This window comes from Emydura macquarii, unplaced genomic scaffold (assembly GCF_026122565.2).
Source record: "Emydura macquarii macquarii isolate MOO-44397 ecotype Brisbane River unplaced genomic scaffold, CSIRO-AGI_Emac_v2 contig_369, whole genome shotgun sequence".
NCBI classification, from domain to species: domain Eukaryota; kingdom Metazoa; phylum Chordata; order Testudines; family Chelidae; genus Emydura; species Emydura macquarii.
Genome location: NW_027130506.1, coordinates 5144446 through 5153230, shown reverse-complemented (window position 1 = coordinate 5153230; position 8785 = coordinate 5144446).

Genomic DNA, 8785 nt, shown 5'->3' with positions numbered 1-8785 from the left:
AAAGGTTTAAAACCCATAATTTTGTGCAGCTGTGAAAATTTAAATAAATAAAAATGGGGAAATAATGATGAAACAAACATCTATTATCCCCTGAAATTATTAAAAAAAAAAAAAAAAAATTGAATTCTGCCAAGTCTAGATGTAGGTAATAAGAGCTTAACTTGCAATTCAAAACTGGAGTATTTTATTAATGAAGCTAAGTTCATGCAGATGAAGCAGAAGCATGTCTAAAATATGAAAGTGTGTTGCTTTTGCTGTGTTGAAAAACAGTAAAGCTTATTTTGGCAGCTATTACTATAGACTCATTAAGAGGATTTTTTTCAGTAGGTCAGGCAGTTCTACTAAATGTTTACAATACTGGCTGATCTTTACATGTTTTGCAGCATGAACACCGATAAATGGGGTTAGAAGAAAAAAATTGTAAAGCCAAAATAGTGTAGAAACAGCCACATTGGGCAGGACAATGACAATAGTTTGATTATTCAGCGTCTCTTCATTAATAAGATTTTTCATGGTTTGCCAAAGTGGAAATAAGGGAACCTGAAGGAACCTGACTGCAGGGCTCTAAGTTTGGACAACTGACTTCTGGACATTTAGGGCCTGAGTTTTCAGAGATGCTGAGAACTCAGTTTCAATTGACTAAAGTTGGAGTTGGTTCCCAGTAGCTTTGAAAATTCAGATGCTAGGTGTCTAAAGTAGGCACCCAAAAATGGAGGCCAGCAAAATTAGAGATCATATCTTAAAAACTGCATGTGCATATTTAAAAGGTACCCAGAATATGTATGTAGTGTTAGGGAGAGAGGTTCATTTTCCAGGAGAAGACTATCAGCTGAAGATGTGGGTGATTGTGATTATGATAGATCAATACTATTTCCTTTCAATTTAAAGTAATTTAATTATATGGTTATGAAGTTAAAAGCCATTTTAAAATTAGCCTAAAAAGAAAGTAACCTTTTTTTTTAAAAGTCCCCATTCAAAATGTTAAAAGTCCACCAACTTCAAACTAGAAAGGTTTACATTGACAGGGTAGCTGTCTTTAACTAAAATCATATCCATTGTCACTAGCTTGTCTATCTCCATCACTGAAAACAGCTGTTGACAGTGTTCATTGTCCAAATTTTGTGCATGTGAAAACCCTCTTTGCCACTTCCTACATTAGGTGACCCATACAAATGTTTCACTTTACTACAGCAGAAAAATGTATGCTGGTTTTCCCATCATTCCTTGCTGCTATGCCTCTCCCCAGACAAAACCTAGTCAAAATCCCTGGGCCACTGTCACTCCCTGTTTACCTAGTGCATGTGAATTACAGAATGTAGGTGATCACTGGAATCAGTCACTGGGGGGCTTCTACAATCAATGTCATTCCATGGCATTTTTAAACTCTGCATAGCCTAGAACAGGTGGAGAGGATTGTGGGTCTCTGGGACCTTATGCTTTTGGATGCACCATCTGGGAAGGAGGAATGACCCAGAACTTGGCTTGATTCATGGGTTCCAAATCCTGTCATAAGAAGTAAGATGGATTGCACTATTGCCTTCCTGGTCAGGCAATGCACAGTGAGTACACAGTATTGGAGGCTATGAGAGGCAATTAAGTCTAATAAAGCAGTATTCCTAAAACAAGCAATCTTGTCCAACCACCAGGAGGAGATCTGTGGTTTTGAAGAATACAAACAACTACATTTCATGTATTGCTTTGGCTGGGTTTTGAGAAAGGATAGAGCTCTGATGATGGTTTTGCTCTTTGATAGATCATAGACTGATTTTAAAGGCACATATTTCACTATGACACTAATGACTTAGAGATAGCTGTATACGTTCTGTACCTAAATATAAGAAATGTCAGTCGTCTTCTTCATCTTAATCCCAAAAAGGGGTGGGAGATCCATGCTATGTTGGTTTGTATTTTATTTGGAATAAGATGGCAGATGCTCCCATCTCCTGAATCAGGCCCTAAATTGGTAACCGCACCAGACTGTTCTCTGCTTTTCAAAATAGTGATTTTGTTTGCTCCAGCTGCACTTATTGCTATTATTGACTTCCGCAGCTGGGAAAAGAAAAAGTCGGCCATTCTGTGCTGGCCTCTTCATCCATTTCAGACCATGACCTGGTGTTGAATTAGCTAACAAAACTAATGACATGTTCAGCCTTTTCTAAGAAGCGTGTATGTCCCAATTAACCTTTCTTAAATGTTGACTTCTAGTCCCAACTTCCCCATTCTTCAAAATGTATTTGGATACAATTAGAATTTTCTAGTTGATGAGAATGAAGTGTACAGAGCACAGATAAGACTGCGCACTAAGGAACCCGAACCTCCCCAAATCCTCTAGCAGCTGTTGACATAACAGTTCCTTCAGCCCTTGCTGTACTAAGATGAAAAACAGCTAAGGGTGAAATCTTGCAGGAGCAGCCATTCTCATGAGACCATCTGTAAGAGGGCAATATTGTGCAAAAACAGTTGATACAATGTGGTGTCCAATAGTTTCTGCTGAAATCAGGTGAAAAGAGCTACTGACCTTACAGCGTAGTTAAATCTAAACCTCAGATGTAATCCTTCTTTACTTTGGAGCTCAGTCCTAGCTAAAATCAAGTCTAAACATGGCCTCTGCTGCCCACATCTGTTTCTAAGGGCAGATTTGCACCTTAGGTTGCGCTGGCTTTGGTTTCTGCTAGAGTACCCCGTCTTGTGTTTCCCAGGTAGCAGCAACTTCCCCTAGAGCAAGGTCTCAGGCCACCTGCCATGGGATGGCACAGCCTCACCGTGGGGGCAGGGGTGCGGCCTTTGAAGGGATGGGGCTGGCCTAACAGTGATGTACTCATTCAGCCAGGCAACCTTTCTTAGTTGGGTTCTGTGGAGCCATGACCAAATGTTAAAGCTGCCCTTCTCTGGCTTAGGACACGTTCTCCAGCACAGCTATCCCTGTAGGTACTGGGGAGTACAAATTGCATCCCTTTGTGCCTGTGGCGATAAAGCTGACCCATGGTATAAAAGGAATAGGAAGGGACAAAAATTGCTCCCAGTTTGAAATTTGGGGGCAAATAGAAGAATCACTCGAGCAGAAAGAATTAGCAGTGCAGGTGATCATTGTCCAAGTGAGAGGTTCCCAGTGTGATTTGGTGCAGTCTATTGTGACGCCAAAATTGTGTCTGTCTGTAACAGTAAGGAGTGTGTCACAGCTAGTCTAGTGGATTTAAGGGAAGTGGGTCGTGTGTGAGGAAGGGAAGTCGCTGTTTTGCTGCTGGCGCTGCACTCCGGCAGCTGCGCTTCCCTCTGATGGGACCAACATTCCCTTGAAATCCCAAAGCAACATTGTGATGTAACTGGCCTCTGGGGCAGCACTAGAGCTGCAGTTTGCACCATGTACCCAGCATAGGAGATAGCAGTCAACACACTATTTGGTAAGCAAGGCTGTTCCCCATAATCTCTGCATCAATCTCAGACGTAGGATGAATTTACAGCTCTTTTTTATTCAGACGGAGAACAGTGAGAATGCGTCGCCTTCTCTGCAGCTCCTCAGCCTTCCTCTCTGCACCCACAATTATTATTTGTATTAGAATAGTGCCCAGAGCCTCCGCATGTTAGGCACTGTACGCAACCACAGGAAGAGACAACCCCTGTCCGAAGAGCTCCTCACCTGTCCCACGCAGGAGCTGATCACCTTGGATTATGGAGCACAAGGCGACAGCCTCCAGAACCAGTGAGTCAACCCACGTGGATCCCTGGCTACATTACAATAGGAGGCTGTTCCTAAGCTGTGAGGGGTGTGTAAGAAAATGGAACTGAATTGAAACTGTCTAATTGTATAGTAGTTAGAGCTATAGTTACACCGCGGTGGATATAAAGGCAAAGAGGTACAACGTGTGAGTGCAATGGCTGGCCATCCTATGCTGGCATAGGTCAGGAGCTGACATAATGCCTCCAGCAGAAGCATATTTGCTGGCAACCCCTGATATAGTTCTGGAAAAGGCGCAACTTGTACTTTTTTAGTGCATCATCCCTCTAGCAACAGCCTGGTGCTAGGAGATGGAGGTTGCAGGATTATGGCCACGCCTACCTCAGCGCAGGCACACCCCCTTTGGGCATGTTGAGTGGAGCTGGTCAGAAGAACTTCTGTGGAAGTCTTCTGTTGGCGAAGGCACTTCTGTCATAATCAAAATGCTTAGGCAAAATTGACAAGATTTCGCAAAGTTTTGTCTCTGAGAAAAACCAAAGAAGGAAAAGAGTTCTGCCAATGTTGAAGTGTCCCATTTGGCCGTTTTAGAAATGAAATATTTTTCTTTTCCCTTTCACCTTCTCATTTTGGAATTTTTGATGTAGTATTGCATATGATGATATAAAGTTAAAACAAAACATTTTTGCAACTGAAATATTTTGATTTTGTCAAAACAAAATGTTTTGATTGATCCAAAAGAATCCTTCCTCCTCACATCCCCCCAAATTCTCCATTATTGAGGATTTAGAAATTTTCAGTTTGTTCCTACCCAAAAAGAAAATAAATTTTGCAATCTCAAAATCCTCCACAATACAGAATAGTTGTTCTCCGCAAGCTGTAACATTAAGTGCTGTAGGTTTAAATCTCCCACCTTCCCTTTGTGGTAGAGGAGTTAGGAAAATGCAGGAGTGCGGCCTCCTGTCATTAGGGGAAGGAGCTCCACACACACTCTCCACCTCATCTGGGGGCAGTGGAAATCTGGCCTTTAGTTTTCTGAAATAAGCTAATTATAATGAAGTGATTTTGCTCAAACTCTTCCCCAAAAAACTTTACCTCTGGGCTGAGACCTAGCCAGGACACTGATCATGGGGGTCATACATAGCTGATGCTAATATATAGAATTCAAAATCCTAGTTCTAGTCTACAAGGCCTGAATTGTCTATAGCAAAGATGCCTTGATTCGTTACCCACCAAGACAGCTATAATCCACAGGCTTCCACTAGGCAGGCCCAAACTAACACTCTCAGATATAGGGAACAGAGCACTCTCAGGACTGGAAATCCAAGCTGTGTAGTCCTTTATCTGGACCTAATGGCTGGAATTGGGGCATATCTCCAGTGTAGACCAGGTCATCAATCGAGGCACAAACTGCCTCCTTTCTCCCCTCCCCTAAAAGTCCCCCAATTCCATTTTTAATTTGCATCCACAAATACAAGATGGAAGTCAATAGAAATGTGAAAAGTTAGCTTTAAAATCATAACCTTAAAAATGATACAATTCAAGGTGATACTAGCCTGGAGAGGGGGAAAGCCTATAATTGTGGCATGGTGAAATAGCATTTGGAGGGCTAATAAATCTCTATGTATCACAATCTAATCTTCAGAACCCAGACAGATAACAATAGGCACAACAGTTTTATTTTTCGATCGAGTAACTAAATGGATAGGGCATTTTCCAGCTGGATGAAAACCCTGTAATGCAATGTCTTAAAGACAGCTCTATATCTGCCATAAGATCACAGCTCACTGGCACCGAATAATTACTGTATAATTTAATGCCAGTGCAAACAAAATAAGCTAATGCATTCATTCCCCAGAGAACATTTTGTCCTTTAAGTGTAACCCTACTAGTTCCTCAACATCATCATGTAGCTCCTTGTGTCCCCTTGAAACTTTTTAATTATATCCAGACGAGGATGTGGAAACCTGTCAAAACTTATACGATGAGTAAAGTTATAGCATTAAAACTACTGGACAAATTCCACTTCAGTTATGGGCCCTGGGTCAGGATTATAAATTCAGGACTCTGCATCCCCTTCTGTCCACAACAGCACACCCGCTGATGTCAATGGAAGGTTGTACACGGGCTGAGGATAGAACCTGACCTTTACATCGTAACGGAACATTTAGCTACTATTGTTTATGAAGCACTTTATTGTCACCTTCAGGATCATTTATTGGGCCACTGCTATTTTTTACCTTTATTGTTCTTCCTTCCCTACCCTCCTTTTTCTGTTTCTTCTGCCTCTTGTTGGCATGTTACTCTGGTGTTCTAGGCCCAACAACATAATTCAAATTTTAAACACCAAACACACCTTCGATAAACTGATTTTAGAGTGCAATCATGTTTCAATTCTTGCGAAGTATGCAGTAAAGCAAGATATCTGCCTAAATCTCCATACCAACATGCTCAGTGACAGAGAACCATATTTCATATTAGTTTAGATGCTTAAATGCCCTTGAAAGCAAATTCCACCTAGAGGTGGTAGTTTGGAGATAAAACTGTACACTGTGTTGTCATAAACCCTCTACGAGTGCTCTAATCTGCCATTGTGACAGCAGAAACTACTCTGTGCAACTACTTAATACAATTACATAGTAGAGCTTCACAACGATACTAGTGTTGCATCAAATTCTTTCCCCTTGCACACTGTAAAATTCATGTTTTTGAGATTTGAAAGCGATGAAGCACTGCCCAAGTTCTCATTTAACATAAGAACGGCCATACTGGGTCAGACCAATGGCCCATCTAGCCCAGTATCCTGTCTTCTGACAGTGGCCAATACCAAGTGCTTCAGAGAGAATGAACAGAACAGGCAATCATCAAGTGATCCATCCCGTCATCCACTTCCAGTTTCTGGCAAACAGGCTAGGGACACTCAGAGCACTTAGACCAAGTACCAAAGGCAAAAAAAGTTAGCTCATTTTGGAATTACACAGGCAAAACTCCCATGTCAGAGGAAAGCCTAAGCAAGGACTTCAAAATTTGGGCTCAAGCCAAATTCCTTCCCCACTGCCCCCAAAGGTTAAACTTCTTTTTGGTGACCAAATGAGTTTTAAAACAAAGAAAGATAATCTTGTGGTTAAAACACTGGACAGGGAAATGTGAAATTTGGGTTCATTCCCAGCCCTGCCACAAACTTCCTGTTCAACTTCAGACAGAGCCTAATCTCTCTGTGCCTCAGTTCCCCATCTGTATAATGGGGATAAAATACCATCCTTCTCCCATCCTTTGTCTGTGTAAATGGTAAACTGTTCAGGGCATGCACTGTCCCTTATGTTTGTGAAAGGCTCAACACACTGAGGCCACTCAGCTAGGCATGTGCGTGCTAATGTGATACAAGGAGTTATGAATAACCATAACAGATCAAATTCTGTGCTGATTTACACTCCGTTCAGTCACATGGACTGCAATGAGACTCCATGGCTTTGTAGTTAAAATTCTCCCTCTCAGTTACATAGGCTCAACGCCTGTTTACTTAACAGGGGTTTCACACATGTATCTGTGGGGAGAATTTGACCCCTCACTACTGCAGCAGAGAATTTGGATCAAAAAGCAAAGCTACAAACAACTCATGTGCAGGAAATGTTAGGAACGGCCTTGAGAAAGCTGAAAAGAGAGTTGCAGACAACAGATTATGTTAAGGGGAAGTCAGTAAACCTGAATTAAATTGTAGGTGTGGTTACAAGTAACACAGTAAGGAAGAAGAGATTTAACACTGAGGCAGTAAGACACAACTGTACTGTTTAATGCACATCTTGGGAGCATATTGAGGCATGAGGCAAAATTGAGTATTTCCAGCTTTCTGTAGAACTGCATAATCATGAATCGGCACTACCCTACTGCACTATAGTCTAGACTAAAGGATCTTGTTGGGATTAGAAGATGGTCTCTTGAAAGAAAAGGAATCTATCATATTTGTGTATATATGTATATATGCCTGCATATGACGAAGTCCCTTTTGACATTAGTGACAGCACATGAGTGGTGCCGATAGGATTAGAAAGGATGAGCAGCTCTGTCTCACTTGAGCTGAGGCGGCAATGATGGTTTCAATATTGAGAGGGGTTTAATCACCTACGCATACTAATGCATTGTAAAACACCCAGAGGCCCTCTGCACGTTTCAGCTTTAAAAGGAAAAGAAATTCCCCCTCAGCAGTAATAAAGGAACAGATACATCATCAGACTGAAGCATCAACATGACTGAGTTTTGGGACCACAAAATGCTCAGAGAGAGTCAATCAAATCAGGATACTGCTCTATGCCTTAGAAGTTGATAAGCCAGCATACTTATTTTCTGCCCCTCATGCATTCACTTCTTGGAAAGTTTCCCTTCTCGTTTAATTTGGTCTAAAGTAATAAGCAAAACATGGAGGATGACAATAATGAGTACTACATAGTAACACAGAAGAAAGGTCTCTTAGTCACGGGGGGAGTAATGGATTCAGAACAAGGAAATCCTAAACTGTCTAGTCCTAAACCTAACGCAGATTTATTATGAAAATCATAGATAGCTCTCTGCCTTAATCTTCCCATGTGTTAACTGACCTACCTCACAAGAGTGTCATAAGGATTAAATTAGGTGTGTGAAAATGAAAATTGCTAAATATTAATATAGTCTCTCACACTTGGGGTTATGCAGCATTTACAGTTTAAAGAGAGAGAGAAGGACCATTTTGTGTACTGGAGGTGTTTACAGATATTCAGTTATATTTCTGTCAGTTTACTAGCCATGTTGATCTTGTTTAAGTATGTGTAAATAATGAGAACTGTATAACTGCCAATTTAGAGCATTAGGGCAGCTTCCTGCTCAAAACCGGGCAACTATGAAAAAATTGCTTTCACCAACTGCACAAAGAAAGTACATTCTGCGACCAGATCTGGCAATGTATTGGTCACTCAAATCATCCCACCTTCACCAGTGCTTGTAGGTATGGTTCAGCTGTGTAACATCTCAGATACACTGCCTCATCTTTTGTGTTGCTTTTTCCTCCTCTTAGCTCCTTATAAATTCTCTTTCCCTGAATTTGTTAGGTTTTTCTCTTGATATAATAGAAGCATTCCAGAA